Source organism: Lupinus angustifolius, chromosome LG08 (assembly GCF_001865875.1).
Source record: "Lupinus angustifolius cultivar Tanjil chromosome LG08, LupAngTanjil_v1.0, whole genome shotgun sequence".
Taxonomy (NCBI): Eukaryota; Viridiplantae; Streptophyta; class Magnoliopsida; order Fabales; family Fabaceae; genus Lupinus; species Lupinus angustifolius.
Genome location: NC_032016.1, coordinates 2,160,197 through 2,178,650, shown reverse-complemented (window position 1 = coordinate 2,178,650; position 18,454 = coordinate 2,160,197).

The following is an 18,454-nucleotide window of genomic DNA, read 5'->3' as shown; positions in this document are numbered from 1 at the left end:
TATGTACAGAGTAATGACACATTTTTGGTCAAAAGTATCATTATTTCTCTAATTTTTTCATCATATATACATGATTAATAATATGTATACATATATCATTTTATATGTCAAATTACATATTCATAATAATAAATAATATTAAGAAGATTTTATCTAAAATGAGTATACATTATATTTAATCAGATTCAGGGTCGGGTTCAAGCTTAAAGGTTGACCCAATCAATATTTAGGGTCGGGTTAGATTCGGATCTGGTTTAAAAAATGACTCGATCAACATTTAGGGTCGAGTAAAGGACAAACCTTAACTCGTCCCAACTTAGCCCATACTATTATATTTAAATGTTTTAAAAGCAAACACAAAAATATAATAAGGTTCTCTTGTAGACCAAACTAGTAAAGAATTTAGGCAAGAAAATAATATGGACTACGACATCACTACTAGACAATCTTTCTTTTACCTTAATTGCCAATATTCCTTGAATAGACCTTCATATGCTTCTATGTTATTCATGTTATTTTTTTCCCTTATGAGGCATGCTCCTAACTTTGTTGTAGAATCACTACTTGCTCCAAACGTTCATGGCATAACCTTTTCCACTAAAAATGTAAGTGAATTTGAGGCATCAAACCATTTTTCCTAGAAAGCCATTTGAAAATCCAAGGCAATAAAACTTTCCAAATTTAATATGGTTGATGCAATAACATCCACCATAATAAATAATCATTTCCACATCATTACTATATTTAAAACACAATTATATTGGACAAACAATTAAATCAGTTAAAAGTGTCAAAATTAGAAAATACCAATCAAAATTGATCAAACAATATCATATCATACCGGTTAAAACCAGTTTGCGTATTCTTGTCTCAAAAATGACATTTAAGATTCTAATATTTGGATGTTATTTATAACATGATTAACCATTGAATCATTTCAATAATTGAGTTATATGTTTGCAAATAATAATATTTTATAAATTTATTATAAAATATATAACTTTTCAGAGGTTATTACTAAACTAATAATTGAACCATTGTAACATTATATTATTATTCTGACTAGTATTATAATTGATACAATATTAATCACATTATTAAAAAGGGTTCTTATTCTTGTTCTTGGCCTATCTTTCTCTCTTATTCTCTTCTTGTACTTTGTATTTGTTTGTTTGTGTACCACAAATTGGAATGGTTACTTGTACAAACTAATATGGTGGGAAGGGGTTGACATATGCACATAAAATTTATAAAATATAATAAACATATAATTATTCTTTTGAAATTCCAAAAAAGAATATACTTTTATAAAAATCGCTAAATACAAAATAAAATTCACATTATCATAAAAAAATGTTGCTTATTGTCCACAAATGGGCATACTATATGTATTTCTTCTTCATTCTCTATATAATACACATGCTTTGAAAATTCTCTATCTATAATTTGATTTGGCAAATTTAGATGTTATATTTTTATCTTCTACTTAATTGTATCTCTTAAAATATTTTTGGATAGTAGTTTTGGTGTGTAAAGAGGTATCGAAGAATCATTTCAAGAGTATTTAAAAAATATCAGATTTATAATTTATTTATTTAAAAAATAATACTTCATGAATATATATCGATATCAGATACTGAAATATTTGTTAGATGTTTAGTGATGATAATTGTTTTAGTAGAGGGTCCTAATTGCACAACCTTTCCATCAAGCTTCTTTAAGAGATTTAATCTATGATTTTCATTTAATTTTTGTTAGCATTGTTGAAATAAGGGTGGCCCCACTTAATATTGCTGGTATTTTTCCATATATTAGAACTCAATGATATCGATTTTACAACGATATTGTTACCGCATATTCTAATACGGGAATAGAGTATCTCCTAGTATAAGGAGATAAATTATCTCCTCCTGCCAGTAAAATTATGACATGTGTTATGTTTCATCATTTTTTGTAAAAATATTTTTAAAAATAAACAAAATAGCACACATATCACATTTTTACTGGCTAAAGGAGATAAGTTATCTTCTGATACGAGGTGATCTCTTCTAATATTTGGCTTGTGTGGGATCCTTCTTTTATCAATATTTCCATTATAAATTATTCCTCACTGTAATTTTAGTGGTATAATTGGCTTCAAACAAATTCTTATTTCTATGCTTTCGTTATTATTACCCACAATGTTGCGTAATGTCAAGTAGGGAAGCACATATAAGTTAGACCCCTTCACGTATTGGTATTGAACACATACCAATATGTATTGTATTTGCTTGAATCTGATACTGTTACATTCAAATTGGTGGAGGATCTATATTCATAGAGCATCTCATAAAAGATAAAAGATAAAAAAATATATATCTTATATAATCAAAGATAAAACAATATCCTAATAATCAAGAAAAATTCACCTTATTTAAAAGCAAGCAATAATAGTGACTTTAAGTAGTAAATCACCTTAAGCAACATAAGCAAATCTTCATCCTAGACACTTGTCCACCATTTCAAAAACCACACGATCTACCGCAATATGTTGGGAATTATTCCTAATTGATGTGGAAGCATAACCAATGAACCTTGATAGATGAACCATTGAGTATTTTCAATGATAGCTATTTCAATGTCTCGGAATTACTTCTTGATTATTGGAAACTATGAAGTGCTACTTAGAAAGTTGGAGTAGGTCTTGGAATTACTCCTTGACTCTTGAGAACTATGAAGTGCAACTTAATAAATTGGAGTATCATTTTTCAAGGTATCTTTAAAAGTATGATAACAATTAATCATCCACTATGTCTTTAAGGTGAAGTTTTTCTCTCATTCACTATAAAAAGGGGACTTGTGAGGAAGAGATGTACAACCAAGTCAGAAGAGCAACATAGAGAGAAAGTGAGAGAGTTTTTATTCATCTTTTTGGAAGACTTGTATTTATAGTGACATACTAGAGAGAGTTTGTATTTCCATCTTTTTTGGGTGAAATTGAGTGTTATTTTTTTGTAAAACTGAGATGTCAACTAAGAGGGGTGAGTGGATTAGTTGTTTAAAACTATGATAGATTTTTCTACAAATTTCAAGAGTTAATAGCAGGGGGAAAGTTATGCAGAAATATAAAGAGATAAAGGAGAATATAAAGACATAGAGATTTTATACTGATTCACATTCTTGTCCATCGAAGACTACGTCCATTACTCTTGCAGCACAACAGATTTCTTCACTAGATATTAAGAGTAGCAATTACAATTTCTCACCCCGATATTTTCTTGTACCTTACTCACTCTCTAATACTTATATCACTCTTTGGAAAACACCATTTCCAATTGACTCTATTCCCTTTCTTATCATACCCTTGTGAAAGAAAGTAATTCAACACTTTGGAAGACACCCTTTCCAAGTGACTCTATCCCCTTTATCGTGTTGTGTAATCGGTTACCCACATGGTGTAATCGATTACCCTGATCAATTTTTGTTGGATAACTCGTTTCCCACTCATGTAATCTGTTACATAGTGACAATAACCTGTTATTTTGATCTAGTAACCTGTTACACAATATTTTGAAAATTGTTTTCATTTATACTTGTGTTTATCAATTTTTTTTAAATTAATTTTGAGCATTACTACTAAAAATACTTTTAAAATTTTATTTTAAAATACTTTTGATCTAGTAACCTTAGTCGCATAGTTGACTTATGCTTAACAAGTTGTGTTTGAGTCCTTTGACATATAATACTCCTTCTATAGTTGTTGAAGGTGACTTACCGATTCTACCAACTCCAAGTATTTTTATTTTGTTGTTATCACCATAATCGACATAGCCTTTGTCCCTTGGAGTAAGGACAAAGAACTTATCTTTGTCATTTGTCATGTGCTTTGAGCAGCCGCTGTCCAAATACCATAAATTGTAGGCGACTCTCAAATTTTCTTGCAAAACAGGTTAAGTAATATTAGGTACCCAATTTTCTTTGGGTCCTACATGGTTAGCACCTTTCTCAACCCATCTATAATGACCTATGGGTACACCATGTTTTCTAATCATGCAAGTGTTTGGTGTATGTCCATGATTCTTACAATAAGTGCCTATGAGATGATGCTTATGTATCATAGATTTGTTGTTATTACTATTAAATGCATGAATATTTTGTTTCTGAAAGTTTATCTTTGTTGAGACATTTTGTTTCTTAGAAACTTGACTGTTAGAATAGCCAAGATCTCTTCGGTTTGTAGAATATCTCTGAACTTTGATAATTTTGTCCAGATCTTTGCTACTCTTGTTTATTTTATTAAGTGCAATACTTAATGTTGAAACTTTCTTTTCAAGAGTAATGCAGTTTTGACATGAAGAATATGATGATTTATTTTGTAATACTTCTAACTCAGTTTTTTGTTTAAAAAATAGTTTGGTGAGTTTTTTGATGTATTCATAATGTAAATCATTAAATGCAAGTTGCAATTCATAAGAAGAAAATATGTTAGTTTCATTTACCTCTTCATCATTAAAGTGATGAGATACCATTAGTGAGAGATGTGCTTGTTCTTCATTTTCTGGTTCAGAGGCAGAACTAGTATCATTATCTTCCCAAGCTATGTAGGTTCTTCGTTCAGTCCTCATTTCATTCTTGCCCTTGATGACATTCCTTTTCAGGTTTGGACAATCCATTTTCATATGATCAGACTTACCACATTCAAAACATGTGAAATTTTGGTTTGAAGTGGATGCGTCATTGTTCTTGATAAATTTATTCATTTGAACTTGATGAACTTCTTTATAAACAAACTCATGTGTTCCATACCTTCCCTTTCAGATTCACCTCCTGATGAAACATATCTATCCACCTTTGCATTGAGGGAGATATTCTTCTTCTTTTTTTCTTGATCTTCATGTTGTTCAAGCTGACTGAGTTCCAATTCATGTTCCTCCAATTTACCAAACAAAGCACCTAGTGATATTTTAGATAAACTTTTCTTTTCAGAAATGGCTGTAACTTTTGGTTGTCATGTTCTGGTGAGTGATCTTAGAACTTTTAAGTTCAAGTCACCATTTGATAAAGTTTTCCCAAGTGCTATAAGATGATTTGTAAGGTGAGTAAATCTCTTTTGCAAATCAAGTATTTTCTCTCCAAGTTTCATACGAAACATTTCGTTTCCTGGGAGAGAGTGTTGAGTGTCGACCTTTTGACCTACTTAGTTCTTTCTTGTGTAGTCTCTAGAGTATCCCACATTTCTTTAGCATATTTCTAGTTTGATACTCTAAAGAATTCATCAATACCAAGTGTAGAAGTGAAGATATTTTTTTTGCTTTTAGATCATATTGCACTTTCTTCTTGTCTTCATCATTCTATGAGGATATCAGCTTCACTTCCCTCACACTGTTGACAACTGTGAAGGGTTCATAGGGTCATTCCTCAACTGCATTCCAAATGTTCATATCTTGAGACTCTATAAAGATTCTCATTCTAATCTTCCAGAAATCGTAGCATTCTCCAAGAAAGCTTGGAGGGCGATTGATGTTGGAACCTTCTCCTAGAAATGATCTTGCAGCCATATTAGAAACATGACCAGTTTTGAGAATAATTTACTCAAAAAATCTATGGTGTCAATTGTAAGATTGATATGGCAACTAAGAGGGGGTGAATTAGTTGTTTGAAACTATGATAGATTTTTCTGCAAATTTCAAGAGTTAATAACAACGGAAAAGTTATGCAGAAAAATAATCAAGTAAATATAAAGAGATAAAAGATAAGAGAATACACATGGATTTTATATTGGTTCACCTTATTGTCCACCGAAGGCTACGTCCAATACTCTTACAACACAAGATATTTCTTCACTAGATATTAAGAGTAGCAATTATAATTTCTCACCCCGAGATTTCCTTGTACCTTAATCACTCTCTAATATCTATATCACTCTTTGGAAAACACCATTTCCAAGTGACTATATCCCCTTTCTTATCACACCCTTGTGAAGGAAAGTAATTTAATAGTTTGAATGAAGAAAACGTTCAACTATGGTAATGGATTGCCTTTACAAGATTTTGAAGTTATAAACTCTTGCAATCCAATAACTATTTGTATACTTTAGCACTAATGCTCAGAAGGTTTGAATAACTTGCAATAACACTTAAGGCAACTTTAGAAAATAAGTTATGAAAGTTATGAACAAGTTGCACTAGTGTAGAACAAGTATTTTAGAAAAGTATACTGAGTTATATCTTTGTTTTTTGTGTTGTATATATGAAATGAGTTTCAATTCCTTTATATAGATTTTCCAATCATCCAGAATACCTCTACGAAAAGGTAGGAATTGTTTGGAATGAAACCATTTCGTTTGGGTTGAAAGTTGTGTAGTTTAAATCTAAAAACTAGTGTAACAACTCTTAGTAATCAATTACTCAATCGATGTAATCGATTACCCAACTAGTCTGTCCAACTGAGAAATTGATTTTCACAAGCAGTAATCAATTACTCAAAGGATGTAATCAATTACCCAACTGCACTGTCCAACTGAGTAATTATTTACCATGTTGTATAATCGGTTACCCACATGATGTAATCGATTACCCTGATCAATTTTTGCTGGATAACTCGTTTCTCACTCATGTAACTTGTTACTTAGTTCTGGTAACCTGTTACTTAGTCACAGTAACCTATTACTTTGATCTAGTAACTTGCTACACAGTATTTTGAAAATTGTTTTCATTTATACTTGTGTTTATCAATTTTCTTTTAAAATACTTTTGAGCATTACTACTAAGTGTATAGTTTAGAGTATAAGGATAGAAGTACCTAAAGACTTAATTTCTAAATTCTTGAAGCTTTATCTTCATTATCTTCATAAATATTCTTCTTTTTCTTCTTTTATGTGATGTTGGTGTCTTCATCAAAACCTTGCCAAGGCCAGGAGTCAAATCTTCTTCACACCTTTTAGTAAGAGAGAGTCAAATTTGTAGATCTTCTGCAAACAAGCTTCTCATCCAACTTGCTTCTTCACTAGTTGTTGTTAGTGCTATCATCTCAAACTCCATTGTGGATTGAACTAAAATAATTTGTTTCTTGTTAGACTCTAGATAATACATCTAATCAATTATGGCTTCTTGCCATAAATCAACATCGAAAGAAGTCAAAACATATTGGAGAGTTGATGGATTCTTCCTCCAATATATAGACCATATAATCATGTATATACTCTCTAGGAGTTGTTGTTTTGTTACTTCTTCTAGGTTCTATTTCATTTTTTATCATTTTCTCTAATCATAGGTATGTGACTAGTTGATGTGCCCCCACTATTCCTCAATTTAAAAGGGAATTTCTTTTTCATTGAAATCAACATCGTTTAGACTCAATGATCACTTTTGCGTTAAGGTCATAAAACTTGTACGCTTTGTTGTTTACAACATACCCAATGAATACACATTCATAAGCTCTATATGCGAGTTTAATTATCTAGGGGCATACCTTTATAACTGATTTCATGAGCAATCTATATCTTATTGGACTGAGACTGTACTGATTTATGATCAGTCATCTGATACTTGAGGTAGTGGATAACAACATATTTTTTAGTTTCAGCTTCCTTAGTATGATTTTTTTCAAATTCATACCAAATTAATTTGGCAGACTTATATGAGTTGTAGTAATCATAAAGATCATGAGACAACTTATTCAGAATGAAGTTCTTACACAAGTAACCACTTTCATTCCAGAGAGCTATTCAATAGCTAGATTATACATTTCCTCTTTTTCAACTTTTTCCAAAATTTCTCGAAATTTCAAAATTTGGTTGTGTGTACCAATTCTTAGTGTCACGAAAGAAAGGGGGAGAAGTTTGCCAGAACTGCGTCGACGAAAAATATGAGGGAGAAAAAAAATTGAATGAAAGTGCATTCAACTTGGACAAGAAAATATTAAGGGAGAATGTTTCTATTAATAACATGAGATTTTTTCCAAGTTCTTCATATCTCCTATGTGAGACTTGTGAGTTATTTTTTCAAAACTCATCTACATGAGACTTAAGAGTTTTTTAGATTTTACATCCAAAAGTTCTCACTAATAACAAACTCTAACAACTACCATGTCATCCTCAAACACCATGATGTTTTTGTATTTTAAGTCACTAACACATAGACAAAAATTATCAATGTCTTTATTTTGGTTTACCAACAGTTATTTATTACAAAAACCACCTTCTGAAAAATTATCAACATATTGACTTGTTACAAACAACATTCATGTTATTACCAACAATGTTAATCACTATCATTTTCCATCACCACTCTCCACTATTAAGGATGTAATGGTTTGGTTTGACTTTTGGTACAATTCAATAATCGAACATAAGAATATAGCTTTATTCAATTTGGTTTATAACACATTTTTGTGTAGCAATAGGTGGTCGATTCAAATAATACACATTTATTGTTCTTTAACAATATTAGGGTTTGATTGAAAACACCAAATTAGGAGAGCTAGTCTCAGTTTAGTGTGAATGTTCACAACTAAAAAAATTGCCTAAAAAATACATTTAGCTATATAAAAAAAACTTAAATATTTGATATTGATGTACTTACTGTAATTCTACATTTTTTGGAAACGTATTTTTAAAAATATTTGATATTGCAGAAGATTGCAAGTAAGCAATGACGTAAGTTAGCCATGATTTTTAATGTTTATTTAATATGTTCCATTGTACATGTTCATTTCTATATTGAAATCTTGATCATATGTGTGAATGTGTACACAATAGACAAACTCTTTTTAAATAATTATTTATGTCAACAAACCGTAAACTTAGCCTTGTAGAATGATGCAGAGAACCTTATGCAATTGGATATTCAACAATTCAACTTGATTTGTGACTATGAGAACTCTCCTATAATTGTGTAGGATCTATTCTCCCTTACCATTTTTAGCTCATTTATATTTATATTAAGTGTGATATTTATTTCTTTATATACATACGAATGCAATTATATTGTTTTCATCCTTCTTATTAAGGTTTCATTCAAAAAACTATTGATAAGTTATGATCTACTATTGAAATGAAATCATATAATATTCATCTCCAAACTAATTACTGAAAAAGATTCAGCAATGGATTGATATATAATATAAAAATTAAATTAGACTGACATTCTTGAATTTTAGCAAAAATAACAAATTATTCATTTCTTTTTTATACTTACATGAACCACTCTGTGAAGAAGACTTGCTCCTGATCTTGGCACGGTTTTGATAAAGACACCAACATCCCAAAAAGAAAAAATTGAATAATACTTATAAGTCTAAAATAGGTACTTCTATCATATACTCTTAATTATTATACAATAGTAGTAATGCTCAAACTATTTTTTTAAGAAAATTGAAACACTTTAAAATACTTAAAACAATTTTCAAAAATAGTGTGTAACGAGTTACTTCATCTAAGTAACAAGTTACAAGTGTAAGAAAAGAGTTATCCAACACTGATCAGAGTAATCCATTAATGTCTTTGAGTAACATATTACCAATGTTATTAAAGTTGAGTAGCCGATTACTCAATTTGCTGTAATCGATTACTCTAAATCAAAAATAAATTATCAGTGGACAGAACACTTAAGTAATCGATTACTCAATTCTGTAATCGATTACTGAGAGCTGTTGCATCAGATTTTCAAATTCAAAGTGAATGAGTTTCATTCCAAAATACATGTTTTCATTCCAATCAATTCATACCCTTTCAAAGAGACATTTTGCCTGATTGGAAAGCCTATATAAAGGCATTGAAACTCACAATCACTACACACAACATATACACAACTCTTATACAAATTTCAAAAGCTCTTACACATATTCTGAAATTATTTTCTGCACTATTTGCAACAAGTTCAAAACTTTCAAAGTTGATTTTTCTGAAGTTGCTTAAAGTGAAAGTGTTTCAAGTTTACAAACTTATAAAGAGAATTATTACTAAGTATACTAAAGAGTTGTTTGGATTGCAAGTTACATCACTTTCATACTTGTAAAGGCAATTTCATCATTGTTGTACATTCTTCATTATTATTGCAGAATACTTTCTTTCACGGGGTGTGATAAGAAAGAAGATTAGAATCACTTGGAAAAGTGTTTTCCAAAGGTGAATAAGGATTAAGGAGTGTGTAAGGTACACAGAGATCTCGGGGTGAGATATTGTAATTACAACTCATAATCTTTAGTGGAAAAATCTCTTGTGCTGCAAGAGTTCTGGACGTAGCTTTCGGTGGACAAGAAGGTGAACCAATATAATATCTTTGTGTACTCTCTTCTCCCTTATCTCTTTGATTTTACTTATTAATTTTCTGCATATATTTTCCGATGAACTTTAACTCTTGAATTTTTGAGTAAGATATTCTCAAACTTGATCCTATATCAAAGATGGCCTCAAGATCATTCCTAGGAGAAGGTTCCAACATCAACCGCCCTCCAAGATTTGTTGGAGAGTGCTATGATTTATGGAAAATCAGAATGAGAATCTTCATAAAATCTCAAGACTTGGATATATGGAACGCGATTGAAAAAGGACCATATGAACCCTTCACTATTATGAACAACGTAAGGGAAGTAAAGCCCAAATCTTCATGGAACGATGAAGATAAAAAGAAAGTGCAATATGACCTTAAAGCCAAAAACATTCTTGTGTCGGCTCTAGAAGAAAAAGAGTTCCTTAGAGTGTCAAGTTGCAAAACGTCGAAAGAAATTTGGGACACTCTAAAAAGGATATATGGTGTCAAAGAAGTAGAAAGGTCTACAACAAATAGTGAAGCATCAACATCAAAGCAAAGGTCTACATGCTCAATATGCAGAAAATCAGATCATCTAAAAAATGTTTGTCTAGCCTACAAAAGCATCATACTTTCAAAAGAAAGAAGGACAAGAAGCGTAGAAGCAAGCACATATTTCCTTGATGGCTTCACATAATTCAAATGATGATTATGAGGTTAGTAACTCTGAACCAAATGATACATTTTCATATAATGAGTTACATAACATTTTTTGTGAATTACATGAAGAATTTATTAGACTCTCTAAAGTATGCATAAATCAGAAAAACATTATAGAACTTCTTGAGAGTCAAAATAAAATTCTACAAAAAGATTTGGATGCTTTAAAATCCAAATCAAATGACAAGTGCATTGATTGTCCAAAATGTGATACTCTTGAAACTAAAATTGTTTCATTAAATCAAGAAATGAATATGTTCAAGAAGAGTACTCATAAGTTGGACAATATTTTAAATACTTAAAAACATATCAATGGTCGAAGAGGTCTAGGCTACACAAATAGCCGAAAAACTAATTAGTACTTTTGTTAAAACTAATAATGATTGCATTCATAATATTTCTAAAGAAAATTTTGATCAACATTCTTTCTACAAGTCTAAACAAAAGATGCATCAACAACAACCCACATGCTTTTATTGTAAAAAAATGTTGGTCATACTCCTAATTCATGTCATATTAGAAAAGTTGGTATTCCAACTGGCCAATATGTTTGGGTTGAGAAAAGTGCTAACCCCGCAGGACCCAAACCACATTGGGTACCTAGAAAATATTTTTAATTTATTTTGTAGGAGTGCTTGAAAGGCATAAGCATAAATGTATTATCATGACAATAGCTGTTCAAAGCACACAACACGAGGAGATTCAAAATTTTCATTTATTCAAGCAATAAATGCCTTGTTACCTATGCATAGAACATCAAAAGAAAAATCCTTGGCATAGGTAACATTGTTATTATATTTATCTAAGTGCACGGTATGATCGTCTAATTAAATTTTTACTTGAAAAAGGTTTCAACAAAGGAAAGGTCGACACTACACTCTTTATAAAAAGAATAAATCATCATACTCTACTTGTTCAAATTTATGTAGATGATATTATTTTTGGTTCTACTAATGAGGTTTTGTGTAGTGAATTTGACAAAATGATGCAAGGAGAGTTTGAAATGTCCATGATGGGGAAGTTAAATTACTTCCTTGGACTTCAAATCAAACAACTTGATAATGACATTTTCGTAAGTCAATCCAAGTATTGCTAAAAAGATTTGACATGGATGGTTGCAAGCCAATAACTACTCCTATGGGATCCGGTACTTACATTGATACGGATGAAGCAGGAAAAAGCATTGAAATATCAAAGTATCGAGGTATGATTGGATCTCTTTTATATTTAACTGCCAGTAGACCTGATATCATGTTTAGTGTATGTTTGTGTGCATGTTATCAATCTAAACCAATGGAATCACATTTAGTTGTCGTTAAGAGAATCATGAAATATCTTAAGGGTACATCTAACATTGGGTTGTGGTATAAAAAAGGAACTATATATGATTTGGTTGAATATTCGGATTCAGATTTTGATGGGTGCAAAACTGAGAGGAAAAGTACAAGTGGTACTTGCCATATTTTTGGAAATGCTTTAGTCTCTTGGTCTTGCACGAAACAAGCATGTGTTGTCCTAAGCACTGCTGAAGCTGAATATATAGCAGCAAGTAGTTGTTGTGCCCAAGTGATGTGGCTCAAACAACAATTACGAGATTATGGCTTAGACTTAGAGTGTATTCCTTTAAAATGTGATAATATAAGTACTGTAAACCTCCCAAGGAATCTTGTTATGCATTCTAGAACCAAACACATTGATATAAGGCATCACTTCCTTAAGGACCATGTCCAAAAGAAGGATGTGTTTGTATAATTTGTTGATACTCACAACCAACTAGTGAATATATTCACTAAACCATTAGTAAAAGAACCTTTCCATAAAATTAGACGAGAATTAGGCATTCTTGATGAAGCTTATTTATCTTAAATGCTTATATATGATTATATGTGTGTTTCATTATATTTATTTCATGCCTACTTGAACTTAAATGTGTTTACTTATGTTTAAAATTTTCAATTTTTGGGTTAAAAATTATTTTCATAGCTTAATTTTGCCTAAAGATAAGCCTTTCTAGGTCAGTAATCGATTATACTGGAGAGTAACCGATTACAGGGTTGAACAACATGTTTCAGTAACCGATTACTCAAAATGAGTAACTTATTACTCTATGTTGCTGTTTGAAAATTTTAAAATTTTTAATTTGAGTAACCGATTACTCTGTGCTGATATATATGTATTTTTTCTGCATTTTTAAACTCTTTCAAACTCTTCTTCTTCCTCATTTCAAATCCTCTTCGTGGCCACCTCTCTAAAATCTTTGTTTTTTTATCCGTTTTGAGTGATTTTTGTATGCTTTCATATTACATTTTCACTTCTAAACACTTCTAAATCATCATTTTTGTGTTTAGTGGCCTAAATCAAAAATCCTCAAATCTCCAAAACCCAAAAATCTAACTTTTCAAAAACTCATTTCAATGACTTCCTCATCTAGAACCAAGAAACAACACATCAATGCTACTCAAAGGAACTAATGAACATCATATTTAGAGTCCAACCCTCTTGACTTAACGAGGCTTTTAGCAAATGATGAGCAACATAAAATCTTTGAGGAGCACTTTCATGGTCGCATCATCTTCACTCCTAAATATGGTAATCTCGGGAACTTTTGAGTTTGAAGATTTTCTATTTCCTTATCTCTTGAGACAACAAAACCTTTTCGATTTCTATTGTGAGTCAAATGAAATTTATCCTGAACTGATTAGAGTATTTTACTATAACATGAACTTTAGAAAAAACCGTCTTACTTCCTATGTAAAAGGAAAAGACATTACTTTGGATTTGAAAACCATGAGTTCATTGTGCTGTATTATACCCTATCAGGGGAGCATTGCAGGCTTCGTCCTTGTATGCGAATGGGAAAATTATGATCGAAAAGATTTTTATTATTCTCTGTGTAGAATAACCAAAGAGGAAATAGAAGCGCTTAAGCAATAGGGTTATGATGAAACTGTTAAAAATAGAGATATCCTTTCTACTGGACATCTCAAACTAGAAGACAGTTTGCTTCATTATTTTCTGAGTTATGCCATCTTACCAAAATTTTCAAATCACTTTCAAATAAGTGACATAGAACTCCAATTGATGTATGCCATGAAATTTAATCTGAAAATCAATTGGACTCTGATGATAATGAGACAAATGTGGTCTGTAAGAGGAACCCAAAGCCTTTTGCCATATGCAATCTTCATAACAAAAATCCTTGAGCATTTTGGTGTTTCTGCTGCTGGAGAAACTAAGGTCCCGCTTAATCCTCGTGAAAGCCATATTGAGGTGGATGTAATCCATAAAATGGGCTTCACATTTGATCTTCGTGACCGGACCTACAAGCATAAGAAAGATAGACCTCCTGCTCCTGAACCAGAACCTACCCCTACTAATCCTTCTGAACCTCAACCTTATGAGTTTTATGTTTAATCTTCCTCATCTGTTGTCATGCCTTCAAACCAAATGATTATGAATGAATTGATTTCTCTTGAGGCTATATCACAAACCGGATGGATGCCTTTGATACTCAGAATCAACAAACCCATTTTGAACTTCATCGTCTCTCTTCTAAGCTGAGTAGCATGGACATTGATGAAGACAAATCTGAGCCTGAATCTTAGACTTTATCTGTTGTTAGGATTTTTTTATTGTAATGTTAATTTCTCCTGGTTTCGGGCAAATTTCTATTATGTTGTTTGCATTGTTAATGCTTGAACATCTTTTTAGATATTATTATATGTTATATATATCCTATTGCATGTATTCTATATATATATATATATATATATATATTGTGCTGGAAAACTCTTGGCTTTTCTACTTTTTGATGAAGTCAAAAGGGGGAGAAAAATTGTGAAGAAGATCTTGTTCCTGACCTTGGCACGATTTTGATGAAGATATCAACATCACCAAAAATAAGAAAAGGAAGAATACGTATAAAGACAATGAAGATTCAATCTTCAAGATATTGAAGACTTTTAGTCTAAGTCTAAAATAGATACTCATATCCTATACTCTTAATTATACAATAGTAGTAATGCTCAAAATATTTTTTAAGAAAATTGAAACACTTTAAAATACTTAAAACAATTTTCAAAAATAGTGTGTAACGGGTTACTTCATCTAAGTAACAGGTTACAAGTGTAATCCAACTTAAAACTGATCAAAGTAATCCATTATTGTCTTTGAGTGACAGATTACCAGTGTTATTCAAGTTGATTAACCGATTACTCAATTTGCTGTAATTGATTACTCTAATTCAAAAATAAATGATCAGTGGACAGAACACTTGAGTAATCGATTACTCAATGTTGTAATCGATTACTGAGAGTTGTTACATCAGATTTTCAAATTCAAAGTGAATGAGTTTCAATCCAAAAGAGATGTTTTCATTCCAGTCAATTCCTACCCTTTCAAAGAGACATTTTGGCTGATTGGAAAGCCTATATAAATGCATTGAAACTCACAATCACTACACACAACATATACACAACTCTTATACAAATTTCAAAAGCTCTTAAGTTACATCACTTTCATACTTGTAAAGGTAATTCTGCCATTGTTATACATTCTTCATTATTATTGCAGCATACTTTCTTTCATGGGGTGTGATAAGAAATTGGATTAGAATCACTTGGAAATGTGTTTTCCAAAGGTGAATAAGAATTAAGGAGTGTGTAAGGTACATATAGATCTCAGAGTGATATATTGTAATTGCAACTCATAATCTTTAGTGGAAAAGTCTCTTATGCTGCAAGAGTACTAGATGTAGCCTTCGGTGGACAAGAAGGTGAACCAATATAATATTCGTGTGTACTTTCTTCTTCCTTATCTCTTTGATTTTACTTATTAATTTTCTGCATATATTTTTCGTTGCACTTTAACTCTTGAATTTGCAGAAAAAAATGGTCATTATTTTAAGTCAACTAATTCACCACTCTTCTTAGTTGCAATCTCAAACTTACACACTCATAGTTATATATATATACATTATACTAAATTTTCCTTCACTGAAAATAAGTGTGATATTTTAAACAAAAAATGAGTGATAAGCATAATAATTAAGTTAAACAAAATATGGTATATTGTGGAGAGAAATCCAAATAAAATAAGAGTCGATATATCTTCATTATTTTTAGTTCATTGCAAAATGAATTAATAATGTAAGGAGATATTGTTTAGATCATTTTTATATTATATTGTAACGAACCAAAAATAATGAAAATATATTACTCGTATACTATTTGAATTTGCTTCCATAATATATCATATTATGTTTGATATAATTACACTTATCATATTTTTTGTTTAAAAGATTATACTTAAATCTCTAACATGTGTAATTAATATAATATATATATTATATATATATATATATATATATATATATATTAGGAGATTTGTATAGGTGTAGAAAAATATATTAGTTATTTTCCAACACTTCTTAAAACAACTAAAAAACAAATTGGTTAACGCAGGTGAAGAGTCCTTATGAGTTGGGTGATCGATTGAATGATTGATTATTGCAAATGAAAATGACATAAAATAAAAAAGGAATAAAATAAATAGAAGTTAGAATCTACCTCTCAGCCTCTGACTATTCCAACTAATAATACTTTAATAACATGGTGTTACTCCACTTCTTCTTTCTTTCTAGAATTTATTTATTTATTTAAGACCATGCCTCATAATTACGGGAGCACATCTGTTATCTCACTAAGTATGTCATTCGATTTGTTATTGTTTGTGATTGATATAATTAAATTAAAATTTTAATAATTAATTATTTTTCTGATCAATCACAAACAGTGGCATATTGAATAGTACATTTTGATGGGATATGAGATTACACCCCATAATTAACAACCACTTATTGCGTTATTGCATGTTCCATGAAAACTTAAGATATCGTTATAATCATTAATCAACATAAAAAGTATATCTATGGATGAGATTTATATATTTTTATTGTATCATTAAATATTTATATTTATTTATCATTGGTTTTTCACAAAAAAGTAATATAAATAAACAATTGATGAAATATTAACTGTATTTAAATCTTAACCTTGACAGCATATATATATTACATGCTATAATTAATGGTCTCAGATATATTTTAACCATTAATTAAGAATGATTTATTTGTCTTTAAATCATTAATAAGTAAGAATTTAGTTTGAACCATTAGTTATAAATCATCTAATAATTTCACTAGGTTTAGAGACTTGTCTTCCATATTTTTATTCCATGCATGTTAGTTAGGCTCTCCAACCGAAATAAAGTCGTTTTGCTTTAACAAAAAGATAGTTTACTAATTAACTTTTGATACTAAACTTCTTTTCTATTTTCAATTACACAAATTTATCAAGATAGTGCAGCATTTAAAATTTTAATAAAACATAAATAAGTTTATCATTAAAAATAGAAATCACCTTCACTTAAAGCTAATATATATGATAGTTATGTTATATATAATATGGATACGTGATAATTCAGATGCTCAAATTAGTATTTATTAGGAGTAACATATAGAGAAAATATAGAGAAGGTGATCTATTTAATTTAAGAAATTTATTTCATAACTTAATTATCAATTCTAGGAGAATTTAATTACTTGAATTAGTGAGTAAATCTAAATTATTAGATTTCCTTATAATTGATGATTAAGATGTGAAGTAACTTTAAACAACTTGATTTACTTGTGTTTATGATTATGACAACTCTTAGATACTCTCTTGAGTATCATCTAAGTTATTTTTTCTATTTTAAATTTGTACTAGTAAAATTTTCTAAAAATTCTCTATCACTTTTCTAAAACAACCATTAAAAAATGAATTTAAATTTTAAATAGTAAAGAAAAAACCACACTTTGAATATATTTGAAAATATAAATAGAAGAATTGATTTGAAGACATGAAGTAAGTTAAATAATCAAATTGTAACAAAAACTATTAGACTAACTTGAAAACCAGAAATGAATTAAAGGGTCAATTTATTAGTTTTGTCAAAAAAATATCTAAACTCAATTGTTAAACAGGAATAGGGAATTGCACACCAAAATGGAAAATTACAATTGTTTAAAAATGCAATGCTAATGCTAGAGTGTCTTACATAGAAAAAAATGTATATATTAATAATGTAAGAGTTTTTATGGTATTACTATATCACATACTATTTATTTTTAATAATTATTAACTTTTAAATAAAAGTAATATAAATGAATGATAAATGATATACTGATTGTATATAAATATTTAGCTTGTTATTACATATACATTACACTTTTTCTTAAAAAGTGATGGTTTGACATTTTCATTTTGTTTCAAATTGATGTTTTAGAAGGGTAAGAATTAATTCTCTTTATGTTAATGAGGTGAAATAGTAAGAATTAAATGAGAGTATTTTAAAAAAATATATATCAAATTAATTATATTAAATTAAATATATCAAATTAATTATATATTATTAGCCGAATTTATGTAACCAAAAAATAGCTTATTTGGGAAATTATTCACTAT